Here is a 23,249-nt window from a genome sequence, read left to right as displayed (position 1 = left end):
TACAGTACTGTGTGCTATATGCAGTACTGTGCATGTTACAGAGTGTTATATACAGCACTGTGCATGTTACAGAGTGTTATATACAGTACAGTGTGTTATATGCAGTACTGTGCATGTTACAGAGTGTTATATACAGTACAGAGTGTTATATGCAGTACTGTGCATGTTACAGAGTGTTATATACAGTACAGTGTGTTATATGCAGTACTGTGCATGTTACAGAGTGTTATATACAGTACAGTGTATTATATGCAGTACTGTGCATGTTACAGAGTGTTATATACAGTACAGTGTGTTATATGCAGTACTGTGCATGTTACAGAGTGTTATATACAGTACTGTGTGTTATATGCAGTACTGTGCATGTTACAGAGTGTTATATACAGTACAGTGTGTTATATGCAGTACTGTGCATGTTACAGAGTGTTATATACAGTACTGTGTGTTATATGCAGTACTGTGCATGTTACAGTGTTATATACAGTACAGTGTGTTATATACAGTACAGTGTGTTATATACAGTACAGAGTGTTATATACAGTACTGTGTGTTATATACAGTACAGAGTGTTATATACAGTACAGTGTGTTATATACAGTACAGAGTGTTATATACAGTACAGTGTGTTATATACAGTACAGAGTGTTATATACAGTACAGTGTGTTATATGCAGTACTGTGCATGTTACAGAGTGTTATATACAGTACAGTGTGTTATATGCAGTACTGTGCATGTTACAGAGTGTTATATACAGTACAGTGTGTTATATGCAGTACTGTGCATGTTACAGAGTGTTATATACAGTACAGTGTGTTATATGCAGTACTGTGCATGTTACAGAGTGTTATATACAGTACAGTGTGTTATATACAGTACAGAGTGTTATATACAGTACAGTGTGTTATATACAGTACAGTGTGTTATATACAGTACAGAGTGTTATATACAGTACTGTGTGTTATATACAGTACAGTGTGTGTGCCCCTGCCTGATATACAATAGTGCATCTCGGTACGCCTGTCCCCACACTCAGTCTTTGTACCACACTCCCTTACTCTCTTGGCTCTTCCATATAAGGGCATGCCCGGATCTGAAGCTCCTGATTGGTCGCAGGCTCCTCCTGCCCCTGTCTCTCAGTACAGCATAGAGAGCGTGGGTGTCTAATTCAGGTGCTGGCCCTTTAAGGGATCAGGTGACCCTCCCCAAGGGTGACAGCCGGACTGGAGCTGTTCCAGGAACACAAGCCGGCCTTCATCAGAACCAGCAACTGGAGCTTGTATGGGTCAAACCCAGCAAGGAACTGGGCTTGCTCTGCTACAGGAACACAAGCTGGCAATCATCAGAACCAGTGACTGGAGCTTGTATCGGTCAGAACCAGCAAGGAACTGGGCTTGCTCTGCTACAGGAATACAAGCTGGCATTCATCAGAACCAGTGACTGGAGCTTGTATGGGTCAAACCCAGCAAGGAACTGGGCTTGCTCTGCTACAGGAACACAAGCTGGCATTCATCAGAACCAGTGACTGGAGCTTGTATCGGTCAAACCCAGCAAGGAACTGGGCTTGCTCTGCTATAGGAACACAAGCTGGCAATCATCAGAACCAGTGACTGGAGCTTGTATCGGTCAAACCCAGCAAGGAACTGGGCTTGCTCTGCTACAGGAACACAAGCTGGCATTCATCAGAACCAGTGACTGGAGCTTGTATGGGTCAAACCCAGCAAGGAACTGGGCTTGCTCTGCTACAGGAACACAAGCTGGCATTCATCAGAACCAGCGACTGGAGCTTGTATCGGTCAGAACCAGCAAGGAACTGGGCTTGCTCTGCTACAGGAACACAAGCTGGCAATCATCAGAACCAGTGACTGGAGCTTGTATCGGTCAGAACCAGCAAGGAACTGGGCTTGCTCTGCTACAGGAACACAAGCTGGCAATCATCAGAACCAGTGACTGGAGCTTGTATCGGTCAGAACCAGCAAGGAACTGGGCTTGCTCTGCTACAGGAACACAAGCTGGCATTCATCAGAACCAGCGACTGGAGCTTGTATGGGTCAGAACAAGCAAGGAACTGGGCTTGCTCTGCAACAGGAACACAAGCTGGCATTTATCAGAACCAGCGACTGGAGCTTGTATGGGTCAGAACCAGCAAGGAACTGGGCTTGCTCTGCTATAGGAACACAATCTGGCATTCATCAGAACCAGCGACTGGAGCTTGTATGGGTCGGAACCAGCAAGGAACTGGGCTTGCTCTGCTATAGGAACACAAGCTGGCATTCATCAGAACCAGCGACTGGAGCTTGTATGGGTCAGAACCAGCAAGGAACTTGTCTTGCTCTGCTACAGGAACACAAGCTGGCATTCATCAGAAACAGCGACTGGAGCTTGTATGGGTCAGAACCAGCAAGGAACTTGTCTTGCTCTGCTACAGGAACACAAGCTGGCATTCATCAGAACCAGTGACTGAAACTTGTCTCTGTCACAACCAGCAAGGAACTGGGCCTTCTCTGTTACAGGAACACAAGCTGTCTTTCATCAGAACCAGTGACTGGAGCTTGTATGGGTTAGAATCAGCAAGGAACTGGGTCTGCTCTAGGAACAGGATTTACTCTGTGTCCCAACTAGCAAGGACCTGCTCTTTTCTAGAAAAACAAGCTGCCCTTCATCAGAACCAGCGACTGGAGCTTGTATGGGTCAGAACCAGCAAGGAATTGGGCCTGGTCTGCTACAGAAACACAATTTACGTTGGGTTATAACCAGTACTGCATCATAGCAAAGAACTGAATCTGCTCTGCTACATGAATAGGATTTACTCTGTGTGAGAACCAGCACTGCATCACAATAAGGCATTCAAACTGCTCTGATACAGCAACAGGATTTACTCTGGGTCAGTACCAGCACTGTATTATAGGAACAGGATTTACTCTGGGTCAGTACCAGCACTGTATTATAGGAACAGGATTTACTCTGGGTCAGTACCAGCACTGTATTATAGGAACAGGATTTACTCTGGGTCAGTATCAGCACTGTATTATAGGAATATGATTTACTCTGGGTCAGTACCAGCACTGTATTATAGGAACAGGATTTACTCTGGGTCAGTACCAGCACTGTATTATAGGAACAGGATTTACTCTGGGTCAGTATCAGCACTGTATTATAGGAACATGATTTACTCTGGGTCAGTACCAGCACTGTATTATAGGAACAGAATTTACTCTGGGTCAGTACCAGCACTGTATTATAGGAACAAGATTTACTCGGGGTCAGTACCAGCACTGTATTATAGGAACAGGATTTACTCTGGGTCAGTACCAGCACTGTATTATAGGAACAGGATTTACTCTGGGTCAGTATTAGCACTGTATTATAGGAACATGATTTACTCTGGGTCAGTACCAGCACTGTATTATAGGAACAGGATTTACTCTGGGTCAGTACCAGCACTGTATTATAGGAACAGGATTTACTCTGGGTCAATATCAGCACTGTATTATAGGAACATGATTTACTCGGGGTCAGTACCAGCACTGTATTATAGGAACAGAATTTACTCTGGGTCAGTACCAGCACTGTATTATAGGAACAAGATTTACTCTGGTCAATACCAGCACTATATTATAGGACCAAGATTTACTCTTGGTCAGTACCAGCACTGGTTTATAGAAACAGTATTTACTCTGGTCAGTACCAGCACTGTATTATAGGAACAGGATTTATTCTGGGTCAGGACCAGCACTTCATCACAATAAGGCATTCAGCCCTCTATGAAACAGCAACAGAATTTACTGTCTGGGTAAGAATCAGTATTGGACCATAACCAGAAACTAGATTTACTCTGGGTCATAACCACAGCTAGAAAATAGATTTACTCTGGGTCAGAACCACAGCTAGGAACTAGCTTTACTCTGGGTCAGAACCACAGCTAGAAACTAGCTTTACTTTTGGTCAGAACACCAGCTAGTAACTAGATTTACTCTGGGTTATAACCACAGCTAGGATCTAGATTTACTCTGGGTCATAACCACAGCTAGAAAATAGATTTACTCTGGGTCAGAACCACAGCTAGGAACTAGTTTTACTCCTAGTCAGAAAAACAGCTATGAACTAGATTTACTCTGGGTCATGACCACAGCTAGAAAATATATTTATTCTGGGTCAGAACCACAGCTAGGAACTAGATTTACTCTGGGTCAGAACCACATCTAGGAAGTAGATTTACTCTGGGTCAGAACCACAGCTAGGAACTAGATTTACTCTGGGTCAGAACCACAGCTAGGAACTAGATTTACTCTGGGTCAGAACCACATCTAGGAAGTAGATTTACTCTGGGTCAGAACCACAGCTAGGAACTAGATTTACTCTGGGTCAGAACCACAGCTAGGAACTAGATTTACTCTGGGTCAGAACCACATCTAGGAAGTAGATTTACTCTGGGTCAGAACCACAGCTAGGAACTAGATTTACTCTGGGTCAGAACCACAGCTAGGAAGTAGATTTACTCTGGGTCAGAACCACAGCTAGGAACTAGATTTACTCTGGGTCAGAACCACATCTAGGAAGTAGATTTACTCTGGGTCAGAACCACAGCTAGGAAGTAGATTTACTCTGGGTCAGAACCACAGCTAGGAACTAGATTTACTCTGGGTCAGAACCACAGCTAGGAACTAGATTTACTCTGGGACAGGACCAGGACAGCACCAGTAAAGTCAGGGGCTGGAGTGATGTCAAATTAATAATCAGAAACAGCTGCCCACACTGTGCATGAAGGTCTCTTTTTTGCCATTGACCTAAATGTAATAAGCCTTTATTCTATTTAGCTGATTCACTAGGTTTTACAGAGCTTTAGTAAATTTGCTACATACAGTAACATATGGATTGGTGAGGCTGGAGGGAGCTTTAGTGAATCAGTTACATAGAATAACATAGGGACAGGTGAGGCTGGAGGGAGCTTTAGTGAATCAGTTACATAGAATAACATAGGGACAGGTGAGGCTGGAGGGAGCTTTAGTGAATCAGTTACATAGAATAACATAAAGACAGGTGAGGCTGGAGGGGGCTTTAGTGAATCAGTTACATGGAATAACATAGGGACAGGTGAGGCTGGAGGGAGCTTTAGTGAATCAGTTACATAGAATACCATAGGGACAGGTGAGGCTGGAGGGAGCTTTAGTGAATCAGTTACATAGAATAACATAGGGACAGGTGAGGCTTGAGGGAACTTTAGTGAATCAGTTACTGTACATGGAATATCATAGGGACAGGTGAGGCTGGAGGGAGCTTTAGTGAATCAGTTACATAGAATAACATAGGGACAGGTGAGGCTGGAGGGAGCTTTAGTGAATCAGTTAAATAGAATAACATAGGGACAGGTGAGGCTGAAGGGGGCTTTAGTGAATCAGTTACATAAAATAACATAGGGACAGGTGAGGCTGGAGAGAGCTTTAGTGAATCAGTTACATAGAATAACATAGAGACAGGTGAGGCTGGAGGGAGCTTTAGTGAATCAGTTACATAGAATAACATAGGGACAGGTGAGGCTGAAGGGGGCTTTAGTGAATCAGTTACATAAAATAACATAGGGACAGGTGAGGCTGGAGAGAGCTTTAGTGAATCAGTTACATAGAATAACATAGGGACAGGTGAGGCTGGAGGGAGCTTTAGTGAATCAGTTACATAGAATAACATAGGGACAGGTGAGGCTGAAGGGGGCTTTAGTGAATCAGTTAAATAAAATAACATAGGGACAGGTGAGGCTGGAGGGAGCTTTAGTGAATCAGTTACATAGAATAACATAGGTATAGGTGAGGCTGGAGAGAGCTTTAGTGAATCAGTTACATAGAATAACATAGGGACTGGTGAGGCTGGAGGGAGCTTTAGTGAATCAGTTACATAGAATAACATAGGGACAGGTGAGGCTGGAGGGAGCTTTAGTGAACCAGTTACATAGATTAACATAGGGACAGGTGAGGCTGGAGGGAGCTTTAGTGAATCAGTTACATAAAATAACATAGGGACAGGTGAGGCTGGAGAGAGCTTTAGTGAATCAGTTACATAGAATAACATAGGGACAGGTGAGGCTTACGGGAGCTTTAGTGAATCAGTTACATTAAATAACATAGAAACAGGTGAGGCTGGAGGGAGCTTTACTGAATCAGTTACATTAAATAACATAGGGACAGGTGAGGCTGGAGGGAGCTTTAGTGAATCAGTTACACAGAATAACATAGGGACAGGTGAGGCTTGAGGGAGCTTTAGTGAATCAGTTACATAGAATAACATAGGGACAGGTGAGGCTTGAGGGAGCTTTAGTAAATCAGTTACATAGAATAACATAGGGACAGGTGAGGCTGGAGGGAGCTTTAGTGAATCAGTTACATAGAATAACATAGGGACAAGTGAGGCTGGAGGGAGCATTAGTGAATCAGTTACATAGAATAACATAGGAACAGGTGAGGCTGGAGGGAGCTTTAGTGAATCAGTTACATAGAATAACATAGGGACTGGTGAGGCTGGAGGGAGCTTTAGTGAATCAGTTACATAGAATAACATAGGGACAGGTGAGGCTAGAGGGAGCTTTAGTGAATCAGTTACATAGAATAACATAGGTATAGGTGAGGCTGGAGGGAGCTTTAGGGAATCATTTACATAGAATAACATAGGGACAGATGAGACTAGAAGGAGCTTTAGTGAATCAGTTACATAGAATAACATAGGGACAGGTGAGGCTGGAAGGAGCTTTAGTGAATCAGTTACATAGAATAACATAGGGACAGGTGAGGCTGGAGGGAGCTTTAGTGAATCAGCTACATAGAATAACATAGGGACAGGTGAGGCTGGAGGGAGCTTTAGTGAATCAGCTACATAGAATATTATAGGGACAGGTGAGGCTAGAGGGAGCTTTAGTGAATCAGTTACATAGAATAACATAGGGAACGGTGAGGCTGGAGGGAGCTTTAGTGAATCGGTTACATAGAATAACATAGGGACAGGTGAGGCTGGAGGGAGCTTTAGTGAATCAGTTACATAGAATAACATAGGGACAGATGAGACTAGAAGGAGCTTTAGTGAATCAGTTACATAGAATAACATAGGGACAGGTGAGGCTGGAAGGAGCTTTAGTGAATCAGTTACATAAAATAACATAGGGACAGGTGAGGCTGGAGGGAGCTTTAGTGAATTAGTTACATAGAATAATATAGGGACAGGTGAGGCTGGAGGGAGCTTTAGTGAATCAGTTACATAGAATAACATAGGGACAGGTGAGGTTGGAGGGAGCTTTAGTGAATCAGTTAAATAGAATAACATAGGGACAGGTGAGGCTGGAGGGAGCTTTAGTGAATCAGTTACACAGAATAACATAGGGACAGGTGAGGCTGGAGGGAGCTTTAGTGAATCAGTTACACAGAATAACATAGGGACAGTTGAGGCTGGAGGGAGCTTTAGTGAATCAGTTACATTAAATAACATAGGGACAGGTGAGGCTGGAGGGAGCTTTAGTGAATCAGTTACATAGAATAACATAGTGATAGGTGAGTCTGGAGAGAGCTTTAGTGAATCAGTTACATAGAATAACATAGGGACAGGTGAGGCTGGAGGGAGCTTTAGGGAATTGGTTACATAGAATAACATAGGGACAGGTGAGGCTGGAGGGAGCTTTAGTGAATCAGTTACATAGAATAACATAAGGACAGGTGAGGCTGTAGAGAGCTTTAGTGAATCAGTTACACAGAATAACATAGGGACAGGTGAGGCTGTAAGGAGCTTTAGTGAATCAGTTACATAGAATAACATAAGGACAGGTGAGGCTGTAGAGAAGTTTAGTGAATCAGTTACATAGAATAACATATTAACAGGTGAAGCTGGAGGGAGCTTTAGTGAATCAGTTACATAGAATAATATAGGGACAGGTGAGGCTGGAGGGAGCTTTACTGAATCAGTTACATAGAATAACATAGGGACAGATGAGACTAGAAGGAGCTTTAGTGAATCAGTTACATAGAATAACATAGAGACAGGTGAGGCTGGAGGGAGCTTTAGTGAATTAGTTACATAGAATAATATAGGGACAGGTGAGGCTGGAGGGAGTTTTAGTGAATCAGTTACATAGAATAACATAGGGACAGGTGAGGCTAGAGGGAGCTTTAGTGAATCAGTTACATAGAATAACATAGGGACAGGTAAGGCTGGAGGTAGCTTTAGTGAATCAGTTATTTAGAATAACATAGGGACAGGTAAGGCTGCAGGAAGCTTTAGTGAATTAGTTACATAGAATAACATAGGGACAGGTGAGGCAGGTGCTAGGTTTAGTGAATCAGATACACTGTTTAACATAAGGAGTTGGTGAGGAGGGAGAGGCTGATGTTAGTTTTAGTGAATAAGATACACAGTATAACATAAGGAGTTGGTGAGGCAGAAGAGGCCAGTGTTAGCTTTAGTGAATAATATACACAGTATAACATAAGGAGTTGGTGAGGAGGGAGAGGCCGGTGTTAGCTTTAGTGAATAAGATACACAGTATAACATAAGGAGTTGGGGAGGAGGGAGGGGCCGGTGTTAGCTTTAGTGAATCAGATACACTGTATAACATAGGGAGTTGGTGAGGAGGGAGAGGCCGGTGTTGGTTTTAGTGAATAAGATACACAATATAACATAAGGAGTTGGTGAGGAGAGAGAGGCCAGTGTTAGCTTTAGTGAATAAGATACACAGTATAACATAAGGAGTTGGTGAGGAGGGAGAGGCCGGTGTTAGCTTTAGTGAATAAGATACACAGTATAACATAAGGAGTTGGTGAGGAGGGAGAGGCTGGTGTTAGCTTTAGTGAATAAGATACACAGTATAACACAAGGAGTTGGTGAGGAGGGAGAGGTCTGTGTTAGCTTTAGTGAATAAGATGTACAGTATAACATAAGGAGTTGGTGAGGAGGGAGAGGTCGGTGTTAGCTTTAGTGAATAAGATACACAATATAACATAAGGAGTTGGTGAGGAGGGAAAGGTCGTGTTAGGTTTAGTGAATCAGATACACAGTATAACATAAGGAGTTGGTGAGGCAGAAGAGGCCGGTGTTAGCTTTAGTGAATAAGATACACAGTATAACATAAGGAGTTGGTGAGGAAGGAGAGGCCGGTGTTAGCTTTAGTGAATCAGATACACAGTATAACATAAGGAGTTGGTGAGTAGGGAGAGGCCGGTGTTTGCTTTAGTGAATAAGATACGCAGTATAACATAAGAAGTTGGTGAGGAGGGAGAGACCGGTGTTAGCTTTAGTGAATAAGATACACAGTATAACATAAGGAGTTGGTGAGGAAGGAGAGGCCGGTGGTTAGCTTTAGTGAATAAGATACACAGTATAAGATAAGGAGTTAGTGAGGCAGAAGAGGCCGGTGTTAGCTTTAGTGAATAAGATACACAGTATAACATAAGGAGTTGGTGAGGAGGGAGAGGTCGGTGTTAGCTTTAGTGAATAAGATGCACAGTATAACATAAGGTGTTGGTGAGGAGAGAAAGGCCGGTGTTAGGTTTAGTGAATAAGATACACAGTATAACATAAGGAGTTGGTGAGGAGGGAGAGGCCGATGTTAGCTTTAGTGAATCAGATACATAGTATAACATAAGGAGTTGGTGAGGAGAGAGAGGCCGGTGTTAGCTTTAGTGAATAAGATACGCAGTATAACATAAGGAGATGGTGAGGTAGGAGAGGCCGGTGTTAGCTTTAGTGAATAAGATACACAGTATAACATAAGGAGTTGGTGAGGAGGGAGAGGCCGATGTTAGCTTTAGTGAATAAGATACACAGTATAACATAAGGAGTTGGTGAGGAGGGAGAGGCCGGGGTTAGCTTTAGTGAATCAGATACACAGTATAACATAAGGAGTTGGTGAGGAGAGAGAGGCCAGTGTTAGCTTTAGTGAATAAGATACACAGTATAACATAAGGAGTTGGTGAGGCAGGAGAGGCCGGTGTTAGCTTTAGTGAATCAGATACACAGTATAACATAAGGAGTTGGTGAGGAGGGAGAGGCCAGTGTAAGCTTTAGTGAATAAGATACACAGTATAACATAAGGAGTTGGTGAGGAGGGAGAGGCCAGTGTAAGCTTTAGTGAATAAGATACACAGTATAACATAAGGAGTTGTTGAGGAGGGAGAGGCAGGTGTTAGCTTTAGTGAATAAGATACACAGTATAACATAATGAGTTGGTGAGGAGGGAGAGGCCGGTGTTAGCTTTAGTGAATAAGATACACAGTATAACATAAGGAGTTGGGGAGGAAGGAGAGGCCAGAGTTAGCTTTAGTGAATAAGATGCACAGTATAACATAAGGAGTTGGTGAGGAGGGAGAGGCCGGTGTTAGCTTTAGTGAATAAGATATACAGTATAACATAAGGAGTTGGTGAGGAGGGAGAGGCCGGTGTTAGCTTTAGTGATTTAGATACACAGTATAACATAAGGAGTTGGTGAGGAGGGAGAGGCCGGTGTTAGCTTTAGTGAATAAGATACACAGTATAACATAAGGAGTTGGTGAGGAGGGAGAGGTCGGTGTTAGGTTTAGTGAATAAGATACACAGTATAACACAAGGAGTTGGGGAGGAGGGAGGGGCCGGTGTTAGCTTTAGTGAATCAGATACACTGTATAACATAGGGAGTTGGTGAGGAGGGAGAGGCCGGTGTTGGTTTTAGTGAATAAGATACACAATATAACATAAGGAGTTGGTGAGGAGAGAGAGGCCAGTGTTAGCTTTAGTGAATAAGATACACAGTATAACATAAGGAGTTGGTGAGGAGGGAGAGGCCGGTGTTAGCTTTAGTGAATAAGATACACAGTATAACATAAGGAGTTGGTGAGGAGGGAGAGGCTGGTGTTAGCTTTAGTGAATAAGATACACAGTATAACACAAGGAGTTGGTGAGGAGGGAGAGGTCTGTGTTAGCTTTAGTGAATAAGATGTACAGTATAACATAAGGAGTTGGTGAGGAGGGAGAGGTCGGTGTTAGCTTTAGTGAATAAGATACACAATATAACATAAGGAGTTGGTGAGGAGGGAAAGGTCGTGTTAGGTTTAGTGAATCAGATACACAGTATAACATAAGGAGTTGGTGAGGCAGAAGAGGCCGGTGTTAGCTTTAGTGAATAAGATACACAGTATAACATAAGGAGTTGGTGAGGAAGGAGAGGCCGGTGTTAGCTTTAGTGAATCAGATACACAGTATAACATAAGGAGTTGGTGAGTAGGGAGAGGCCGGTGTTTGCTTTAGTGAATAAGATACGCAGTATAACATAAGAAGTTGGTGAGGAGGGAGAGACCGGTGTTAGCTTTAGTGAATAAGATACACAGTATAACATAAGGAGTTGGTGAGGAAGGAGAGGCCGGTGGTTAGCTTTAGTGAATAAGATACACAGTATAACATAAGGAGTTGGTGAGGAGGGAGAGGTCGGTGTTAGCTTTAGTGAATAAGATGCACAGTATAACATAAGGTGTTGGTGAGGAGAGAAAGGCCGGTGTTAGGTTTAGTGAATAAGATACACAGTATAACATAAGGAGTTGGTGAGGAGGGAGAGGCCTATGTTAGCTTTAGTGAATCAGATACATAGTATAACATAAGGAGTTGGTGAGGAGAGAGAGGCCGGTGTTAGCTTTAGTGAATAAGATACGCAGTATAACATAAGGAGATGGTGAGGTAGGAGAGACCGGTGTTAGCTTTAGTGAATAAGATACACAGTATAACATAAGGAGTTGGTGAGGAGGGAGAGGCCGATGTTAGCTTTAGTGAATAAGATACACAGTATAACATAAGGAGTTGGTGAGGAGGGAGAGGCCGGGGTTAGCTTTAGTGAATCAGATACACAGTATAACATAAGGAGTTGGTGAGGAGAGAGAGGCCAGTGTTAGCTTTAGTGAATAAGATACACAGTATAACATAAGGAGTTGGTGAGGCAGGAGAGGCCGGTGTTAGCTTTAGTGAATCAGATACACAGTATAACATAAGGAGTTGGTGAGGAGGGAGAGGCCAGTGTAAGCTTTAGTGAATAAGATACACAGTATAACATAAGGAGTTGGTGAGGAGGGAGAGGCCAGTGTAAGCTTTAGTGAATAAGATACACAGTATAACATAAGGAGTTGTTGAGGAGGGAGAGGCAGGTGTTAGCTTTAGTGAATAAGATACACAGTATAACATAATGAGTTGGTGAGGAGGGAGAGGCCGGTGTTAGGTTTAGTGAATAAGATACACAGTATAACATAAGGAGTTGGGGAGGAAGGAGAGGCCAGAGTTAGCTTTAGTGAATAAGATGCACAGTATAACATAAGGAGTTGGTGAGGAGGGAGAGGCCGGTGTTAGCTTTAGTGAATAAGATACACAGTATAACATAAGGAGTTGGGGAGGAAGGAGAGGCCAGAGTTAGCTTTAGTGAATAAGATGCACAGTATAACATAAGGAGTTGGTGAGGAGGGAGAGGCCGGTGTTAGCTTTAGTGAATAAGATACACAGTATAACATAAGGAGTTGGTGAGGAGGGAGAGGCCGGTGTTAGCTTTAGTGAATAAGATACACAGTATAACATAAGGAGTTGGTGAGGAGGGAGAGGTCGGTGTTAGGTTTAGTGAATAAGATACACAGTATAACACAAGGAGTTGGTGAGGCAGAAGGGGCCGGTGTTTGCTTTAGTGAATAAGATACACAGTATAACATAAGGAGTTGGTGAGGAGGGAGAGGCCGGTGTTAGCTTTAGTGAATAAGATACACAGTGTAACATAAGGAGTTGGTGAGGAGGGAGAGTCCAGTGTTAGCTTTAGTGAATAAGATACACAGTATAACATAAGGAGTTGGTGAGGAGGGAGAGGCCGGTGTTAGCTTTAGTGAATAAGATACACAGTATAACATAAGGAGTTGGTAAGGAGGGGGAGGCCGGTGTTAGCTTTAGTGAATAAGATACACAGTATAACATAAGGAGTTGGTGAGAAGGGAGAGGCCCGTGTTAGGTTTAGTAAATAAGATACACAGTATAGCATAAGGAGTTGGTGAGGAAGGAGAGGTCGGTGTGAGCTTTAGTGAATAAGATACACAGTATAACATAAGGAGCTGGTGAGGAGGGAGAGGCCGGTGTTAGGTTTAGTGAATAAGATACACAGTATAACATAAGAGGTTGGTGAGAAGGGAGAGGCCCGTGTTAGGTTTAGTGAATAAGATACACAGTATAACATAAGGAGTTGGTGAGGAGGGAGAGGCCGGTGTTAGCTTTAGTGAATAAGATACACAGTATAACATAAGGAGTTGGTGAGGAGAGAGAGGCCAGTGTTAGCTTTAGTGAGGTTGGTGAGAAGGGAGAGGCCCGTGTTAGGTTTAGTGAATAAGATACACAGTATAACATAAGGAGTTGGTGAGGAGGGAGAGGCCGGTGTTAGCTTTAGTGAATAAGATACACAGTATAACATAATGAGTTGGTGAGGAGAGAGAGGCCAGTGTTAGCTTTAGTGAATAAGATACACAGTATAACATAAGGAGTTGGTGAGGCAGGAGAGGCCGGTGTTAGCTTTAGTGAATCAGATACACAGTATAACATAAGGAGTTGGTGAGGAGGGAGAGGCCAGTGTAAGCTTTAGTGAATAAGATACACAGTATAACATAAGGAGTTGGTGAGGAGGGAGAGGCCAGTGTAAGCTTTAGTGAATAAGATACACAGTATAACATAAGGAGTTGTTGAGGAGGGAGAGGCAGGTGTTAGCTTTAGTGAATAAGATACACAGTATAACATAATGAGTTGGTGAGGAGGGAGAGGCCGGTGTTAGCTTTAGTGAATAAGATACACAGTATAACATAAGGAGTTGGGGAGGAAGGAGAGGCCAGAGTTAGCTTTAGTGAATAAGATGCACAGTATAACATAAGGAGTTGGTGAGGAGGGAGAGGCCGGTGTTAGCTTTAGTGAATAAGATACACAGTATAACATAAGGAGTTGGGGAGGAAGGAGAGGCCAGAGTTAGCTTTAGTGAATAAGATGCACAGTATAACATAAGGAGTTGGTGAGGAGGGAGAGGCCGGTGTTAGCTTTAGTGATTTAGATACACAGTATAACATAAGGAGTTGGTGAGGAGGGAGAGGCCGGTGTAGCTTTAGTGAATCAGATACACAGTATAACATAAGGAGTTGGTGAGGAGGGAGGGGCCGGTGTTAGCTTTAGTGAATAAGATACACAGTATAACATAGGGAGTTGGTGAGGAGGGAGAGGCCGGTGTTTGCTTTAGTGAATAAGATACACAGTATAACATAAGAAGTTGGTGAGGAGGGAGAGGCTGGGGATAGTTTTCGTGAATAAGATACACAGTGTAACATAAGGAGTTGGTGAGGAGGGAGAGTCCAGTGTTAGCTTTAGTGAATAAGATACACAATATAACATAAGGAGTTGGTGAGGAGGGAGAGGCCGGTGTTAGCTTTAGTGAATAAGATACACAGTATAACATAAGGAGTAGGTAAGGAGGGAGAGGCCGGTGTTAGCTTTAGTGAATAAGATACACAGTATAACATAAGGAGTTGGTGAGAAGGGAGAGGCCCGTGTTAGGTTTAGTGAATAAGATACACAGTATAACATAAGGAGTTGGTGAGGAAGGAGAGGCCGGTGTTAGCTTTAGTGAATAAGATACACAGTGTAACATAAGGAGTTGGTGAGGAGGGAGAGGTCGGTGTTAGGTTTAGTGAATAAGATACACAGTATAACACAAGGAGTTGGTGAGGCAGAAGGGGCCGGTGTTTGCTTTAGTGAATAAGATACACAGTATAACATAAGGAGTTGGTGAGGAGGGAGAGGCCGAGGTTAGCTTTAGTGAATAAGATACACAGTATAACATAAGGAGTTGGTGAGGAGGGAGAGTCCAGTGTTAGCTTTAGTGAATAAGATACACAGTATAACATAAGGAGTTGGTGAGGAGGGAGAGGCCGGTGTTAGCTTTAGTGAATAAGATACACAGTATAACATAAGGAGTTGGTGAGGAGGGAGAGGCCGGTGTTAGCTTTAGTGAATAAGATACACAGTATAACATAAGGAGTTGGTGAGAAGGGAGAGGCCCGTGTTAGGTTTAGTAAATAAGATACACAGTATAGCATAAGGAGTTGGTGAGGAAGGAGAGGTCGGTGTGAGCTTTAGTGAATAAGATACACAGTATAACATAAGGAGCTGGTGAGGAGGGAGAGGCCAGTGTTAGGTTTAGTGAATAAGATACACAGTATAACATAAGAGGTTGGTGAGAAGGGAGAGGCCCGTGTTAGGTTTAGTGAATAAGATACACAGTATAACATAAGGCGTTGGTGAGGAGGGAGAGGCCGGTGTTAGTTTTAGTGAATAAGATACACAGTATAACATAAGGAGTTGGGGAGGAGGGAGAGGTCGGTGTTAGCTTTAGTGAATAAGATACACAGTATAACATAAGGAGTTGGTTTGGAGAGAGAGGCCGGTGTAGCTTTAGTGAATCAGATACACAGTATAACATAAGGAGTTGGTGAGGAGGGAGAGGCCGGTGTTAGCTTTAGTGAATAAGATACACAGTATAACATAAGGAGTTGGTGAGGAGGGAGAGGCCGGTGTTAGCTTTAGTGAATAAGATACACAGTATAACATAAGGAGTTGGTGAGGAGGGAGAGGCTGGGGATAGTTTTCGTGAATAAGATACACAGTGTAACATAAGGAGTTGGTGAGGAGGGAGAGTCCAGTGTTAGCTTTAGTGAATAAGATACACAATATAACATAAGGAGTTGGTGAGGAGGGAGAGGCCGGTGTTAGCTTTAGTGAATAAGATACACAGTATAACATAAGGAGTAGGTAAGGAGGGAGAGGCCGGTGTTAGCTTTAGTGAATAAGATACACAGTATAACATAAGGAGTTGGTGAGAAGGGAGAGGCCCGTGTTAGGTTTAGTGAATAAGATACACAGTATAACATAAGGAGTTGGTGAGGAAGGAGAGGTCGGTGTGAGCTTTAGTGAATAAGATACACAGTATAACATAAGGAGTTGGTGAGGAGGGAGAGGCCGGTGTTAGGTTTAGTGAATAAGATACACAGTATAACATAAGAAGTTGGTGAGAAGGGAGAGGCCTGTGTTAGGTTTAATGAATAAGATACACAGTATAACATAAGGCGTTAGTAAGGAGGGAGAGGCCGGTGTTAGTTTTAGTGAATAAGATACACAGTATAACATAAGGAGTTGGTGAGGAGGGAGAGGCCGGTGTTAGCTTTAGTGAATAAAATGCACAGTATAACATAAGGAGTTGGTTTGGAGAGAGATGCCGGTGTAGCTTTAGTGAATCAGATACACAGTATAACATAAGGAGTTGGTGAGGAGGGAGAAGCCGGTGTTAGCTTTAGTGAATATGATACACAATATAAGATGAGGAGATGGTGAGGAGGGAGAGGATGGTGTTAGCTTTAGTGAATCAGATACACAGTATAAGTAGTTGGTAAGGAGGGAGAAGACGGTGTTAGCTTTAGTGAATAAGATACACAGTATAACATAAGGAGTTGGTGAGGTGGGAGAGGCCGGTGTTAGGTTTAGTGAATAAGATACACAGTATAACATAAGGAGTTGGTGAGGTGGGAGAGGCCGGTGTTAGGTTTAGTGAATAAGATACACAGTATAACATAAGGAGTTGGTGAGGAGGGAGAGGCCGGTGTTAGCTTTAGTGAATAAGATACACAGTATAACATAAGGAGTTGGTGAGGAGGGAGAGGCCGGTGTTAGGTTTAGTGAATAAGATGCACAGTATAACATAAGGAGTTGGTGAGGAGGGAGAGGCAGGTGTTAGCTTTAGTGAATAAGATACACAGTATAACATAAGGAGTTAGTGAGGAGGGAGAGGCCGGTGTTAGCTTTAGTGAATAAGATACACAGTATAACATAAGGAGTTGGTAAGGAGGGAGAAGACGGTGTTAGCTTTAGTGAATAAGATACACAGTATAACATAAGGAGTTGATGAGGAGGGAGAGGCCGATGTTAGCTTTAGTGAATAAGATACACAGTATAACATAAGGAGTTGGTGAGGCAGAAGAAGCCGGTGTTAGCTTTAGTGAATAAGATGTACAGTATAACATAAGGAGTTGGTGAGGAGAGAGAGGCCGGTGTTAGCTTTAGTGAATAAGATACACAGTATAACATAAGGAGTTGGTGAGGAGGGAGAGGCCGGTGTTAGCTTTAGTGAATAAGATACACAGTATAACATAAGGAGTTGGTGAGGAGGGAGAGGTCGGTGTTATCTTTAGTGAATAAGATACACAGTATAACATAAGGAGCTGGTGAGGAGGGAGAGGCCAGTGTTAGGTTTAGTGAATAAGATACACAGTATAACATAAGGAGTTGGTGAGGCAGAAGAGGCCGGTGTTAGCTTTAGTGAATAAGATACGCAGTATAACATAAGGAGATGGTGAGGAGGGAGAGGCCGGTGTTAGCTTTAGTGAATAAGATACACAGTATAACATAAGGAGTTGGTGAGGAGGGAGAGGCCGGTGTTAGCTTTAGTGAATAAGATACACAGTATAACATAAGGAGTTGGTGAGGAGGGAGAGGCCGGTGTTAGCTTTAGTGAATAAGATACACAGTATAACATAAGGAGTTGGTGAGGAGGGAGAGGCCGGTGTTAGCTTTAGTGAATAAGATACACAGTATAACATAAGGAGTTGGTGAGGAGGGAGAGGCCGGGGTTAGCTTTAGTGAATAAGATACACAGTATAACATAAGGAGTTGGTGAGGAGGGAGATGTCTGTGTTAGCTTTAGTGAATAAGATATACAGTATAACATAAGGAGTTGGTGAGGAGAGAGAGGCTGGTGTTAGCTTTAGTGAATAAGATACACAGTATAACATAAGGAGATGGTGAGGAGGGAGAGGCCGGTGTTAGCTTTAGTGAATAAGATACACAGTATAACATAAGGAGTTGGTGAGGCAGAAGAAGCCAGTGTTAGCTTTATTGAATCAGATACACAGTATAACATAAGGAGTTGGTGAGGAGGGAGAGGTCGGTGTTAGCTTTAGTGAATCAGATACACAGTATAACATAAGGAGTTGGTGAGGAGGGAGAGGCCGGTGTTAGCTTTAGTGAATAAGATACACAGTATAACATAAGGAATTGGTGATGCAAGAGAGGCCGGTGTTAGCTTTAGTGAATAAGATACACAGTATAACATAAGGAGTTGGTGAGGAGGGAGAGACCGGTGTTAAGTTTAGTGAATAAGATACACAGTATAACATAAGGAGTTAGTGAGGCAGAAGAGGCCGGTGTTAGCTTTAGTGAATAAGATACTCAATATAACATAAGGAGTTGGTGAGGAGGGAGAGGCTGTTGTTAGCTTTAGTGAATAAGATACACAGTATAACATAATGAGTTGGTGAGGCAGAAGAAGCCAGTGTTAGCTTTAGTGAATAAGATATACAGTATAACATAAGGAGTTGGTGAGGCAGAAGAGGCCGGTGTTTGCTTTAGTGAATAAGATACACAGTATAACATAAGGAGTTGGTGAGGAGGGAGAGGCCGGGGTTAGCTTTAGTGAATAAGATACACAGTATAACATAAGGAGTTGGTGAGGAGGGAGAGGCCGGTGTTAGCTTTAGTGAATAAGATACACAGTATAACATAAGGAGTTGGTGAGGAGGGAGAGGTCGGTGTTAGCTTTAGTGAATAAGATACACAGTATAACATAAGGAGTTGGTGAGGAGGAAGAGGCCAGTGTTAGCTTTAGTGAATAAGATACACAGTATAACATAAGGAGTTGGTGAGGAGGGAGAGGCCGGTGTTAGCTTTAGTGAATAAGATACACAGTATAACATAAGGAGTTGGTGAGGAGGGAGACGCTGGTGTTAGCTTTAGTGAATAAGATGCACAGTATAACATAAGGAGTTGGTGAGGAGGGAGAGGCCGGTGTTAGCTTTAGTGAATAAGATACACAGTATAACATAAGGAGTTGGTGAGGAGGGAGAGGCCGGTGTTAGCTTTAGTGATTTAGATACACAGTATAACATAAGGAGTTGGTGAGGAGGGAGAGGCCGGTGTTAGCTTTAGTGAATAAGATACACAGTATAACATAAGGAGTTGGTGAGGAGGGAGAGGTCGGTGTTAGGTTTAGTGAATAAGATACACAGTATAACACAAGGAGTTGGGGAGGAGGGAGGGGCCGGTGTTAGCTTTAGTGAATCAGATACACTGTATAACATAGGGAGTTGGTGAGGAGGGAGAGGCCGGTGTTGGTTTTAGTGAATAAGATACACAATATAACATAAGGAGTTGGTGAGGAGAGAGAGGCCAGTGTTAGCTTTAGTGAATAAGATACACAGTATAACATAAGGAGTTGGTGAGGAGGGAGAGGCCGGTGTTAGCTTTAGTGAATAAGATACACAGTATAACATAAGGAGTTGGTGAGGAGGGAGAGGCTGGTGTTAGCTTTAGTGAATAAGATACACAGTATAACACAAGGAGTTGGTGAGGAGGGAGAGGTCTGTGTTAGCTTTAGTGAATAAGATGTACAGTATAACATAAGGAGTTGGTGAGGAGGGAGAGGTCGGTGTTAGCTTTAGTGAATAAGATACACAATATAACATAAGGAGTTGGTGAGGAGGGAAAGGTCGTGTTAGGTTTAGTGAATCAGATACACAGTATAACATAAGGAGTTGGTGAGGCAGAAGAGGCCGGTGTTAGCTTTAGTGAATAAGATGCACAGTATAACATAAGGAGTTGGTGAGGAGGGAGAGGCCGGTGTTAGCTTTAGTGATTTAGATACACAGTATAACATAAGGAGTTGGTGAGGAGGGAGAGGCCGGTGTTAGCTTTAGTGAATAAGATACACAGTATAACATAAGGAGTTGGTGAGGAGGGAGAGGTCGGTGTTAGGTTTAGTGAATAAGATACACAGTATAACACAAGGAGTTGGTGAGGCAGAAGGGGCCGGTGTTTGCTTTAGTGAATAAGATACACAGTATAACATAAGGAGTTGGTGAGGAGGGAGAGGCCGAGGTTAGCTTTAGTGAATAAGATACACAGTGTAACATAAGGAGTTGGTGAGGAGGGAGAGTCCAGTGTTAGCTTTAGTGAATAAGATACACAGTATAACATAAGGAGTTGGTGAGGAGGGAGAGGCCGGTGTTAGCTTTAGTGAATAAGATACACAGTATAACATAAGGAGTTGGTAAGGAGGGGGAGGCCGGTGTTAGCTTTAGTGAATAAGATACACAGTATAACATAAGGAGTTGGTGAGAAGGGAGAGGCCCGTGTTAGGTTTAGTAAATAAGATACACAGTATAGCATAAGGAGTTGGTGAGGAAGGAGAGGTCGGTGTGAGCTTTAGTGAATAAGATACACAGTATAACATAAGGAGCTGGTGAGGAGGGAGAGGCCGGTGTTAGGTTTAGTGAATAAGATACACAGTATAACATAAGAGGTTGGTGAGAAGGGAGAGGCCCGTGTTAGGTTTAGTGAATAAGATACACAGTATAACATAAGGAGTTGGTGAGGAGGGAGAGGCCGGTGTTAGCTTTAGTGAATAAGATACACAGTATAACATAAGGAGTTGGTGAGGAGAGAGAGGCCAGTGTTAGCTTTAGTGAGGTTGGTGAGAAGGGAGAGGCCAGTGTTAGGTTTAGTGAATAAGATACACAGTATAACATAAGGAGTTGGTGAGGAGGGAGAGGCCGGTGTTAGCTTTAGTGAATAAGATACACAGTATAACATAATGAGTTGGTGAGGAGAGAGAGGCCAGTGTTAGCTTTAGTGAATAAGATACACAGTATAACATAAGGAGTTGGTGAGGCAGGAGAGGCCGGTGTTAGCTTTAGTGAATCAGATACACAGTATAACATAAGGAGTTGGTGAGGAGGGAGAGGCCAGTGTAAGCTTTTGTGAATAAGATACACAGTATAACATAAGGAGTTGGTGAGGAGGGAGAGGCCAGTGTAAGCTTTAGTGAATAAGATACACAGTATAACATAAGGAGTTGTTGAGGAGGGAGAGGCAGGTGTTAGCTTTAGTGAATAAGATACACAGTATAACATAATGAGTTGGTGAGGAGGGAGAGGCCGGTGTTAGCTTTAGTGAATAAGATACACAGTATAACATAAGGAGTTGGGGAGGAAGGAGAGGCCAGAGTTAGCTTTAGTGAATAAGATGCACAGTATAACATAAGGAGTTGGTGAGGAGGGAGAGGCCGGTGTTAGCTTTAGTGAATAAGATACACAGTATAACATAAGGAGTTGGGGAGGAAGGAGAGGCCAGAGTTAGCTTTAGTGAATAAGATGCACAGTATAACATAAGGAGTTGGTGAGGAGGGAGAGGCCGGTGTTAGCTTTAGTGATTTAGATACACAGTATAACATAAGGAGTTGGTGAGGAGGGAGAGGCCGGTGTAGCTTTAGTGAATCAGATACACAGTATAACATAAGGAGTTGGTGAGGAGGGAGGGGCCGGTGTTAGCTTTAGTGAATAAGATACACAGTATAACATAAGGAGTTGGTGAGGAGGGAGAGGCCGGTGTTTGCTTTAGTGAATAAGATACACAGTATAACATAAGAAGTTGGTGAGGAGGGAGAGGCTGGGGATAGTTTTCGTGAATAAGATACACAGTGTAACATAAGGAGTTGGTGAGGAGGGAGAGTCCAGTGTTAGCTTTAGTGAATAAGATACACAATATAACATAAGGAGTTGGTGAGGAGGGAGAGGCCGGTGTTAGCTTTAGTGAATAAGATACACAGTATAACATAAGGAGTAGGTAAGGAGGGAGAGGCCGGTGTTAGCTTTAGTGAATAAGATACACAGTATAACATAAGGAGTTGGTGAGAAGGGAGAGGCCCGTGTTAGGTTTAGTGAATAAGATACACAGTATAACATAAGGAGTTGGTGAGGAAGGAGAGGCCGGTGTTAGCTTTAGTGAATAAGATACACAGTGTAACATAAGGAGTTGGTGAGGAGGGAGAGGTCGGTGTTAGGTTTAGTGAATAAGATACACAGTATAACACAAGGAGTTGGTGAGGCAGAAGGGGCCGGTGTTTGCTTTAGTGAATAAGATACACAGTATAACATAAGGAGTTGGTGAGGAGGGAGAGGCCGGTGTTAGCTTTAGTGAATAAGATACACAGTATAACATAAGGAGTTGGTGAGGAGGGAGAGTCCAGTGTTAGCTTTAGTGAATAAGATACACAGTATAACATAAGGAGTTGGTGAGGAGGGAGAGGCCGGTGTTAGCTTTAGTGAATAAGATACACAGTATAACATAAGGAGTTGGTGAGGAGGGAGAGGCCGGTGTTAGCTTTAGTGAATAAGATACACAGTATAACATAAGGAGTTGGTGAGGAGGGAGAGGCCCGTGTTAGGTTTAGTAAATAAGATACACAGTATAGCATAAGGAGTTGGTGAGGAAGGAGAGGTCGGTGTGAGCTTTAGTGAATAAGATACACAGTATAACATAAGGAGCTGGTGAGGAGGGAGAGGCCGGTGTTAGGTTTAGTGAATAAGATACACAGTATAACATAAGAGGTTGGTGAGAAGGGAGAGGCCCGTGTTAGGTTTAGTGAATAAGATACACAGTATAACATAAGGCGTTAGTAAGGAGGGAGAGGCCGGTGTTAGCTTTAGTGAATAAGATACACAGTATAACATAAGGAGTTGGGGAGGAGGGAGAGGTCGGTGTTAGCTTTAGTGAATAAGATACACAGTATAACATAAGGAGTTGGTTTGGAGAGAGAGGCCGGTGTAGCTTTAGTGAATCAGATACACAGTATAACATAAGGAGTTGGTGAGGAGGGAGAGGCCGGTGTTAGCTTTAGTGAATAAGATACACAGTATAACATAAGGAGTTGGTGAGGAGGGAGAGGCCGGTGTTAGCTTTAGTGAATAAGATACACAGTATAACATAAGGAGTTGGTGAGGAGGGAGAGGCTGGGGATAGTTTTCGTGAATAAGATACACAGTGTAACATAAGGAGTTGGTGAGGAGGGAGAGTCCAGTGTTAGCTTTAGTGAATAAGATACACAATATAACATAAGGAGTTGGTGAGGAGGGAGAGGCCGGTGTTAGCTTTAGTGAATAAGATACACAGTATAACATAAGGAGTTGGTGAGGAGGGAGAGGCCGGTGTTAGCTTTAGTGAATAAGATACACAGTATAACATAAGGAGTTGGTGAGGAGGGAGAGGCCCGTGTTAGGTTTAGTGAATAAGATACACAGTATAACATAAGGAGTTGGTGAGGAAGGAGAGGTCGGTGTGAGCTTTAGTGAATAAGATACACAGTATAACATAAGGA

The 23,249-nt window shown here is 43.0% G+C and overlaps 1 protein-coding gene across 3 annotated transcripts in view; it reads left to right on the top strand.

Annotated features, from left to right (window-relative positions):
* Window positions 1–1,171: 1,171 nt before the first annotated feature.
* Window positions 1,172–23,249, top strand: part of FBXO46 (F-box protein 46) — an 82,997-nt gene continuing 60,919 nt past the window's right edge. Inside the window, exon 1 of one of the 3 annotated variants that reach the window (XM_053688818.1) lies at window positions 1,172–2,924. The gene's annotated coding sequence lies outside the window, so the exon portion shown is untranslated. Of the gene's footprint in view, window positions 2,925–2,983; window positions 3,471–23,249 lie in introns of those variants that run through there. The other 2 variants (XM_053688816.1, XM_053688817.1) reach the window with 2 other exon arrangements.

This window comes from Bombina bombina, chromosome 7 (assembly GCF_027579735.1).
Source record: "Bombina bombina isolate aBomBom1 chromosome 7, aBomBom1.pri, whole genome shotgun sequence".
Classification (NCBI taxonomy): Eukaryota; Metazoa; Chordata; class Amphibia; order Anura; family Bombinatoridae; genus Bombina; species Bombina bombina.
Note: the sequence above shows the minus strand (reverse complement) of the source record. Positions and strands in the feature narration are given on the sequence as shown.